Here is a 9,175-nt window from a genome sequence, read left to right on the forward strand (position 1 = left end):
TCAAGATGCTGTGTAGATAGCAATACATGAAAAAATAAACATACTTGACCCCTACAATGCATGAAGATTGAGCCCAGATTGATTTTAAATTTAAATATGAAGGGAAGAGGGAGGGGCAAGATGGCGGAGAAGTAAGGAGCTCCGTACTTGCACTCGAGCCCATACATCACATGGAAAAGATCTGAAGCCATTGGAAACCTTACAAAACCTCTTCAACCAGCANTATAATATTTTTAAACAATTTTATAAGAAAATTGTTAACTCCTTAAATTATAGAAATAATTAAACAAGAATAAGAAAGCACTGTTCATAATGAGAAAAATTAATAAAGTAGACTGTATAAGAAATCTTGTACTTCAATTGATACTTTTTAAAATATTTTTTAATGTTTATTTATGAGAGTGAGAGAGACAGAGCACAAGCACGGAGCAGGGCAGAAAGAGAGGGAGACACAGAATCTGAAGCAGACTCTAGGCTCTGAGATATCAGCACAGAGCCTGACATGGGGCTTGAACACATGGACCATGAGATCATGACATGAGCTGAAGTCAGATGTTCAACTAATTGAGTCACCCAGGTGCCCCAGATACCTTTTTATTTAATAAGAATGTTTTAGTTACATTTTAGAAGTTAGTCTGATCTTTTAGAGATGGAAGCTTATATTGTTACAAGTATGTATATATATATATGAATAATCCAATATACATATATATACACAAGTATGTGTATATATATATATGAATAATTGTATAAAATATCCAACTGTATATATATATACAAGTATTATATATGTGTATTTATATATATGAATAATCCAATTGTGTATATATATATATACACACATACAAGTATTATATATGTGTATATATATGTGTGTATATATATGTATACATACAAGGATTATATATATGTGTATATATATATATATATGAATAATCTAATTGTTCCAATTGTATGTGAAAGTGGATGAGGTAGAGATGAAACTAGATTGTCCATAGAATAATAATTCTTAAAATTGGATAATGATAGACATAGGTTTATTATGCTCTTTTTGCCAATTTTCTCTTAAGTGCTTGAAAATTTTCACAATAAAATACTTAAATCAGCAAAGTAGGAAAAACCATTTGCCATGCACATAATTGCCAATGAGCTATGTCCTTAATTGGTTAAAAAAAAAATCATTATAAATCAACAGGACAAAAAGGTAACAGAACCATGGCTAAGAGATTTGAGCAGACGCTGGACAAAAGAAAACATTCAGATTTCCAGTGATCATAGGAAAGGGGATCAATATCAATAGTCATAAAGGAAATTTAAATTAAAATTATAGTGATATGCCACTTCACACCCACCAGAATGGCTAAAATTAAAACAATCAAAAGATTGACCATACACACTGTTGGCAAGGATGTAGCACTAACAAAACTCTTATTAGATATTAAAGTGTAAATTATTGTGAACAATCCTAGAGGTCCTTATTAAGCTTCATAGGCCCACAGACCAGAAAGATGCCATGGGGCAGATTACAGAAGATCTTCACTAGACAGAAAGCCAGAATTCCAAATGCAATGACTGTGTAATTTTCCCCCTTGGAAGAACTATCCTTGCATCAACAAGAAATAGAGATCATCTTGACCAGTGGTGCCAGGATTTAAAAATTAGCTACCTTCAAAATAATCCCTTTGGAAGAATTAAGAATGTTAGCAAACTCAAGAAACTTGAATGTTTCAATTTATCTTTTAACAACCTGAAAAAATGAAAAATTTGGAAGGACCTGAAGGGTCTACAAAATTTACCTTGACTGTGAATTACACTGGAGAGATGAAAAACAGTAAAACCCTGCAGCACAGCATCTATCTGAAGGAGCTCTTTAGCATGTGTAATACGAGGGCTGACTTTGAAGGATACAGGAAGTTTTGGTGGCAATTCTTCAGCAATTAAAATGTGGGATGATAAATAAAGGAAGTTCAGAGAAGATTCAGGAATTGCAGAATTATTCCGTAATTGGGCAGGAAAAGAATATTGTCTCAAATGTGCTCAAGACAGAAACAGGTGGCTTAGAAGAGACTTCAAAAATAGCATAAAATAGACAAGAAGAAAGGTTACCCAGGCTTTGCCAGGTATTGGTACACAGATATCACTACTGCCCTATCATCTTTAAAGAACAAAGACCACCAGATGCTAGAAATAGAAGAAATGAAACTCAATCAAAAGAAGTCAGATGAAAGCAAAGACCTAGCATTGTGGTATAACCTCTCTGAGTTTTCTTCTTAGACTACCTTGGAATCTCTTAGACAGATGGAAAAATAATGGAACGACCAAAAAAAAAAATTATGTGCTAGAAGCAAGAAAGGGAAACCACCAGAACTTTGATCAGTGAAGATGGAAAAGCCCTGAAAATAAATGAACTCGAACTTGACGTGTGTGTGAACAATGATGAAGGACATAACCAGATCATCATGGATCTTGCTGTCTATAGGTAAATGTAATTGATGTTGATGGTCAATCAAGCTATGTGTGAATAATGGCCAAAGGAAAGTCTTTGACTTCCTACAGAAGTCAAACTTTAAAACAGCTCTGCTAGAAAATCTCAGACAACAGGGTGTTTAGTAATCATGCCCAAAATAGAAGTAATTGCAGGTGGCAGAAAAGCACCCAGGTTTGTGAAAACTACCTTAAACATCAGCAGAGAGCAAACAAAAGATGTAAATAAACAAACATAAATTAGAAGTAGATTCTAACAAACACGCTGTCCCTATATGCCTAATGTAGTTCAATAGGAAAAACATGCACCCAGAAGTGTTGGATCTCAACAAAAGTTACACTGGTTGATGAAAATCCACACTTGCAGGTAACCCTGGAATGCCTCCATTGATTTGAAACATCAGGCTGCGTTGTCATTGAGGGTGACCCATAACACTTAGTTCTACTCAGGGCAAAGAGTGTGTGTGTAACAGCTATGGAGGAAAGAGAGTTATTTATCAGTGTGACTATTCTAAAGTTTTCACTTTCCTATACTTTGTGTATTATTACTAAACAGTTTAAAGTTAAAAGGAGTACATAAATATCTGATAGCTGATTATTTGTTTATGTAAAGTTTTGGCTAATGAAAATACTCACGAAATTACTACCAGGGCACCTGGTGGCTCAGTTGGTTCAGCATTGGACCTCAGTCCAGGTCATGATCTCATGGTTCATAAGTTTGAGTCCCACATGGGTCTCTCTGCTATCAGCACAGAGCCACTGTCCCCTTCTCTCTTCCTCTCCCCCACTTGTGCTCATTTTCTCTCTCTCTCTGTCTGTCTCTCTCTCTGTCTGTCTCTCTCTCTCTATTTCTCTGTCTCTTAAGTAAACTTAAAAAAATTACTACTGATACTTTGTAGGACATTTTTGAATCATCTACTATATTTGAACATATGCATATCCCATGATTCAGCAATTCTACTCTTTGTGTGCACCTGAAAGAAAAGCATAACAGAAAAGTTAATTGTAGAAGAACTGTACAGGACACTGTTTCCATAGGATAAATAAATAAAAATGAGAACATAAATATTATGTGAAAATAAATATATATAATATAAAATCTCTTTATCTATCTATCTATCTATCTATCTATCTATCTATCTATCTAAGAATCCTTCTAAATAAAGGTTCATTTAAAACTGTTAAGTTTGGGGCGCCTGGGTGGCTTAGTTGGTTAAGCGTCCGACTTTCGCTTAGGTCATGATCTTGCGGTTCGTGGGTTCGAGCCCCGCGTCGGGCTCTGTGCTGACTGCCAGCTCAGAGCCTGGAGCCTGTTTCATTCTGTGACTCCCTCTCTCTCCAACCCTCCCCTGCTCACACTGTCTCTCTCTCTCTCTCTCCTAGAAATAAATAAAACATTAAAAAAATAAAATAAGAATAAAACTGTTAAGTTTATCTACAGGGTTAAAATCTAGGACATTACGTACCTATAGGAAGCAGAAGGGGTAGTGAATGAGGTAAGACCAGGGCACCAGTTGCATCTAGGATGCTGGCAATGTTTTATTTATTGCCTTTTTTTGTTTGTTTTGAGATCTCACAAGTGTCCATGTTTTGATAATTTATGAGTGTTTACATTTAAGTTTTGTGGGGTTTTTTTGTATGTGTGGTACACTTTCACATATGCTTTGAACAAAAAAAAAAAAACTTAGCTTAAAGTGAAATATTTGGCAATGCATTTGGTGGGTGTACAGCGTATGGAATATCAAGAAATAAATATAAGCAGTGATCGGTCTTTAAGTTGTCACTGTTACTTGGAGAATGACAGCAGAAATCTCTAAATGCCAATTTGCCTGGATTCTAATGGACTCTTGGAGTTCGTTGAGTTTGGGGCTTTCATAATTCATTCCTTAAGAGCAAGAGCTTTGCTTAATATGTAAGAGAGTTATTCTACATAAAGCATAAAGCAACTTTGTAATGTTTTTCCTTAGCAATTTATGCTAAGACAGTCCAAACCTACTCTTTAGAGAGGATTTTTTCCAATGTTTATCCCATGCATATCTCAGAAAATTCTCTGACTTTATTAATGTCACTTCTGAAAGTCCAATATCCCTGATGTAAGCCAACTGATTATTTTATATTAATGAGTATCCATCTTTTATATTCATCAGTAGCACTTACCACATGGTACTCTTTGAAATCTAATCATTGACTCTAATAATATTTCTTCTCCTACTTGTCTTTAGGTAAGCCTGATTTGTCTGTGCCATTCTAGTTCCCAATATTTGTGAGGGGAAAAAAAGCTTATATTTTTTAAAAAATTCAATTTTGAGTGATGTCTAATTGAACTGGAATAAGACTGATAATATTTTTAAAACCCTAAAATTACACTCTTTAATAATACAGATTTTGAAATCCCAACCGCTGACTTAGCAGCCAAAGAAAAAAAATTCAGTTGTACTGGGACAGTTTTCCTTTAATGTTCTTAAAGCAACAGGATGCCATTTTTGTTGTTTGTTGTTTGTTTTTAAGTGCACTTTTAGAAGAATTTGAGGAGAGGACTTGTGATGAAAATGCTAGCATCACTGGTGCTACAGCTCACACCTAGAAAGGAATGCAAGGATCATCTCCTTCTTCATTAACAAAACAAAATAAAACAAAACAAAACAACAAAACCCCACAGCCTAGATGGGTACCACTTTTAAAGATGAAAAGTAGCTTCGTACATATAAGCTCAATGTTTAATATCTACTTAGGGAAAATAATATAAAAGGTGAAGGATTAATTATATTACTGCTAAACACTTTCAGAGTGTTCTATAAACTGAAAACTATCAAGAGCTTTAATAAAAGGCTGCCATGGGGCACCTGGGTGGCTCAGTTGGTTAAGCATCCAATTTTGGCTCAGGTCATGATCTCATGGTTCNATTTCTCTGTCTCTTAAGTAAACTTAAAAAAATTACTACTGATACTTTGTAGGACATTTTTGAATCATCTACTATATTTGAACATATGCATATCCCATGATTCAGCAATTCTACTCTTTGTGTGCACCTGAAAGAAAAGCATAACAGAAAAGTTAATTGTAGAAGAACTGTACAGGACACTGTTTCCATAGGATAAATAAAGAAAAATGAGAACATAAATATTATGTGAAAATAAATATATATAATATAAAATCTCTTTATCTATCTATCTATCTATCTATCTATCTATCTATCTATCTAAGAATCCTTCTAAATAAAGGTTCNTTTGAGAATAATAATAAAACAAAGTAGTATCTGAATGAGAGACTTATAGTTTTGCTTAAATATATACATTCTATGCATATATACTTGCAGGGATACAGTAAACACTTACTTATTTCAAAGGGTATTTTTTAATTTATTTTTTTAATGTTGATTTTTGAGAGAGAAAGATACAGAACACAAGCAGGGGAGGGGCAGGGAGAGAGGGAGACACAGAATCTNGGCTGTCATGTGGATTATACATATATATAATACAAATGGGTGTGTGTATACGTGTGTATATACACACATTATGCTTCATCAAGAATTCCATATACATTATGGCAATAATGATTTTATAAAATTATGATTTTAGCATAGCAAAGTTTTCATTGTTGATTAAGTGTCCGACTTTGGCTCCAGTCATGATTTCACGGTTCATGGGCTCGAGCCCCGTTGGGTTCTGTGTTGACAGCTCGGAGCCTGGAGCCTGCTTTGGATTCTGTGTCTCCTATCTCCCTGCCCCACCCCTACTCAAGCTCTCTCTCTCTCTCTCCAAAAATAAGTAAATATTAAAAAAAAATTGAGACCCAGATAGATAGTATGTGTCCAAGATTCTCCAGTGAGATGCCAATTGGGTGTGGTACCTAGTACTTGAAACTGCACTGTGGTGTTTAATGCAATATTTTATCTAATAACATACACTTTAAACTCACACACATACATAGACATACACGTCCATTAATGTTCCAGTTTTACTGATGAAAAAACAAACACTTTCAAAAGAGATATCACTTTAAAGCCTTCGAGTGAATTTTTGAGGCTGTAGATTTGTAATAAGACAGATCTGAGTTTGCATTTCTATTTCCATCAGCAAGTACTTAAACTCATGTAAGTTTATTATTTAATACATATGACAATATATTTAATCAATAGGACATTTTGTGATTATTAAATAAAATAAAATAGAAATAATAAGGTAGCAGAATACATGATAGAATGTTTAATAAATGCTATTTATTAAAGAATAATAATCCTTCATGCTTCCAATTAGAATAAAACACTGTTACTTTGGAGCATTTGGGATATGGATATTTTAGGTACTTGTTAATTTATTATTTAGTTACTGTAAAAATGTCTCCTTCCTTCCTTATCGCTTTAGCCAAAATACACATTCCCTTGTAGAGCTACATTTTAAAATTTTTATTCCGAAGACAATGGAACAGGGTTGCATGGGTGCCTCAGTCACTTAAGCCTCTAACTTTCTCTCAGGTCATGATCTCACAGTTCATGAGTTTAAGTCCTACGTTGAACTCTGGGCTAACATCTCAGAGCCTGGAGCCTGCTTCAGATGCTGTGTCTCCCTTTCTCTCTGCCCCTCTCCTGCTCACTCTCTGTTTTTCTGTCTCCCTCCTTTCCTCTCTCTCTCTCTCACAAAAATAAATTTAAAAACCTTAAAAAATTAAAAAGAAGACAAGGGAATATATTCTGTAATTGAGTGATACTTTAAACTCTATTAACTACTTAAACTCTGTTAAGAAAAAAAAAAAACAATAATTCCTAACCATTTTTAATTTACTAATCTTTCAACAATCAGTCATAATTTCCCAAAAAAAATTGATTTTACCAGAAAAGATCATAACATTTAAGAAATATTTGAGAATAATAATAAAACAAAGTANCAATAATTCCTAACCATTTTTAATTTATTAATCTTTCAACAATCAGTCATAATTTCCCAAAAAAATTGATTTTACCAGAAAAGATCATAACATTTAAGAAATATTTGAGAATAATAATAAAACAAAGTAGTATCTGAATGAGAGACTTATAGTTTTGCTTAAATATATACATTCTATGCATATATACTTGCAGGGATACAGTAAACACTTATTTATTTCAAAGGGTATTTTTTAATTTATTTTTTTAATGTTGATTTTTGAGAGAGAAAGATACAGAACACAAGCAGGGGAGGGGCAGGGAGAGAGGGAGACACAGAATCTGAAGCAGGCTCCAGGCTCTGAGCTGTCAGCACAGAGTCCAAGGCAGTCTCAACCCACAAACTGCAAAATCATGACCCAAGCCAAAGTTGGAGACTTAACCAAGTGAGCCACCTAGATGTTCCTTTCTTTTCTTTTTTCTTTTTCTTTCTTTCTTTCTTTCTTTCTTTCTTTCTTTCTTTCTTTCTTTCTTTCTTTCTTTCGAGCAAGAGAGAGACAGAGCACAAGCACATGCTACTGGGAGAGGGTACGAGAGGGAGGGAGAGAGAATCCTAAGCAGATTCCACAGTGTTAGCCCAGAGCCCAACACAGGACTTGATCCAGGAAAACCTGAGGTCATGACTTGAGCCTTAATCAAGAGTCAGCTGCTTAACGACGTTTGCTGCCCAGGCGACCCCCACCCCCACCCCCCGCAAATCTTTTAAAGGAAAACTGAGGCACCTGGGTGGCTCTGGTGGTTAAATGGCTGACCCTTGATTTTGGCTCAGGTCATGGACTCACTGTCATGAGATTGAGCCCAAATCGGGCTCTTCACTAAGCATGGGCCTTGCTTGGCATTCTCCCTCCTTTCCTCTCTGCTCTTCCCCACCTTCTCTCAAAAAAATAAAATAAAATAAAATAAAGTGCTTTTTTGTGATACTTATAAGAGTTGTCATAGTTTTTGATGATCTGCAGTTGTTCATTATGCACTATTCTCATTTCTTCTCCTTTAGAAGTATATGTTTTACAACTTTTAATATTTTTAAAACTACATGTGTTGTTTTTTTATGTTTAATGTTTCTGTTTTTTCCAAGTTTTTATTTAAATTCCTGTTAGTTAATATACAGTCTACTATTAGTTTCAGACATAGAATTTAGTGATTTACCACTTACATATAACACCCAGTGCTCATCCCCATGACTGCATTTCTTAATGCCCATCACCCCACCCCACTTCCCCTCCAGCAACCCTGTTTGTTCTCTGTATTTAAGAGTCTATTTTGGTTTGCCTCTATCTCTGTTTTTATCTAAGAAACCAAACAGATAAACATAGGGGAAGGAAGGCAAAATTTTAAAATAAGATAAAAACTTAAGTTCTCATTGGGTCTTCAGCCTGACTGCTTTTGGATTGGAACTTAATACCAATATCTCTCTTAGTTCTCAGGCTTTTGAACTCACACTGTGAAATACATGATTGCTTTACCTGGGTGTACAGCTGGCTTACTATAGATCTTGGGACTTCTTACCTTCCATAATCATTTGAGATAATTATATATAAATATGTGTATGTATATATATGTGTGTGTGTGTATGTATATATATATACACATACACATATACAAGTATATATACACACATATATAAATGTACACACACATACATATATATGTGTATATACACACCTATATATTTTATATATATGCATATGTGTATATATGTATATGTACGTATTATAAAAAATATGTATATTTATAAATATACAAATTCTATACAGAAATTTTATATATATA

At 34.3% G+C, this 9,175-nt stretch overlaps 2 pseudogenes; both read left to right on the forward strand.

Annotated features, from left to right (window-relative positions):
- The first annotated feature begins 1,513 nt into the window (after positions 1–1,513).
- Positions 1,514–2,084, forward strand: LOC144236312 (dynein axonemal assembly factor 11 pseudogene; annotated as a pseudogene).
- Positions 2,085–2,221: 137 nt separating this feature from the next.
- LOC144236313 (dynein axonemal assembly factor 11-like) overlaps positions 2,222–9,175 on the forward strand; it is a 79,422-nt pseudogene continuing 72,468 nt past the window's right edge.

The sequence above is a fragment of the Crocuta crocuta genome, unplaced genomic scaffold (genome assembly GCF_008692635.1).
Source record: "Crocuta crocuta isolate KB4526 unplaced genomic scaffold, BGI_CrCroc_1.0 scaffold66, whole genome shotgun sequence".
Taxonomy (NCBI): Eukaryota; Metazoa; Chordata; class Mammalia; order Carnivora; family Hyaenidae; genus Crocuta; species Crocuta crocuta.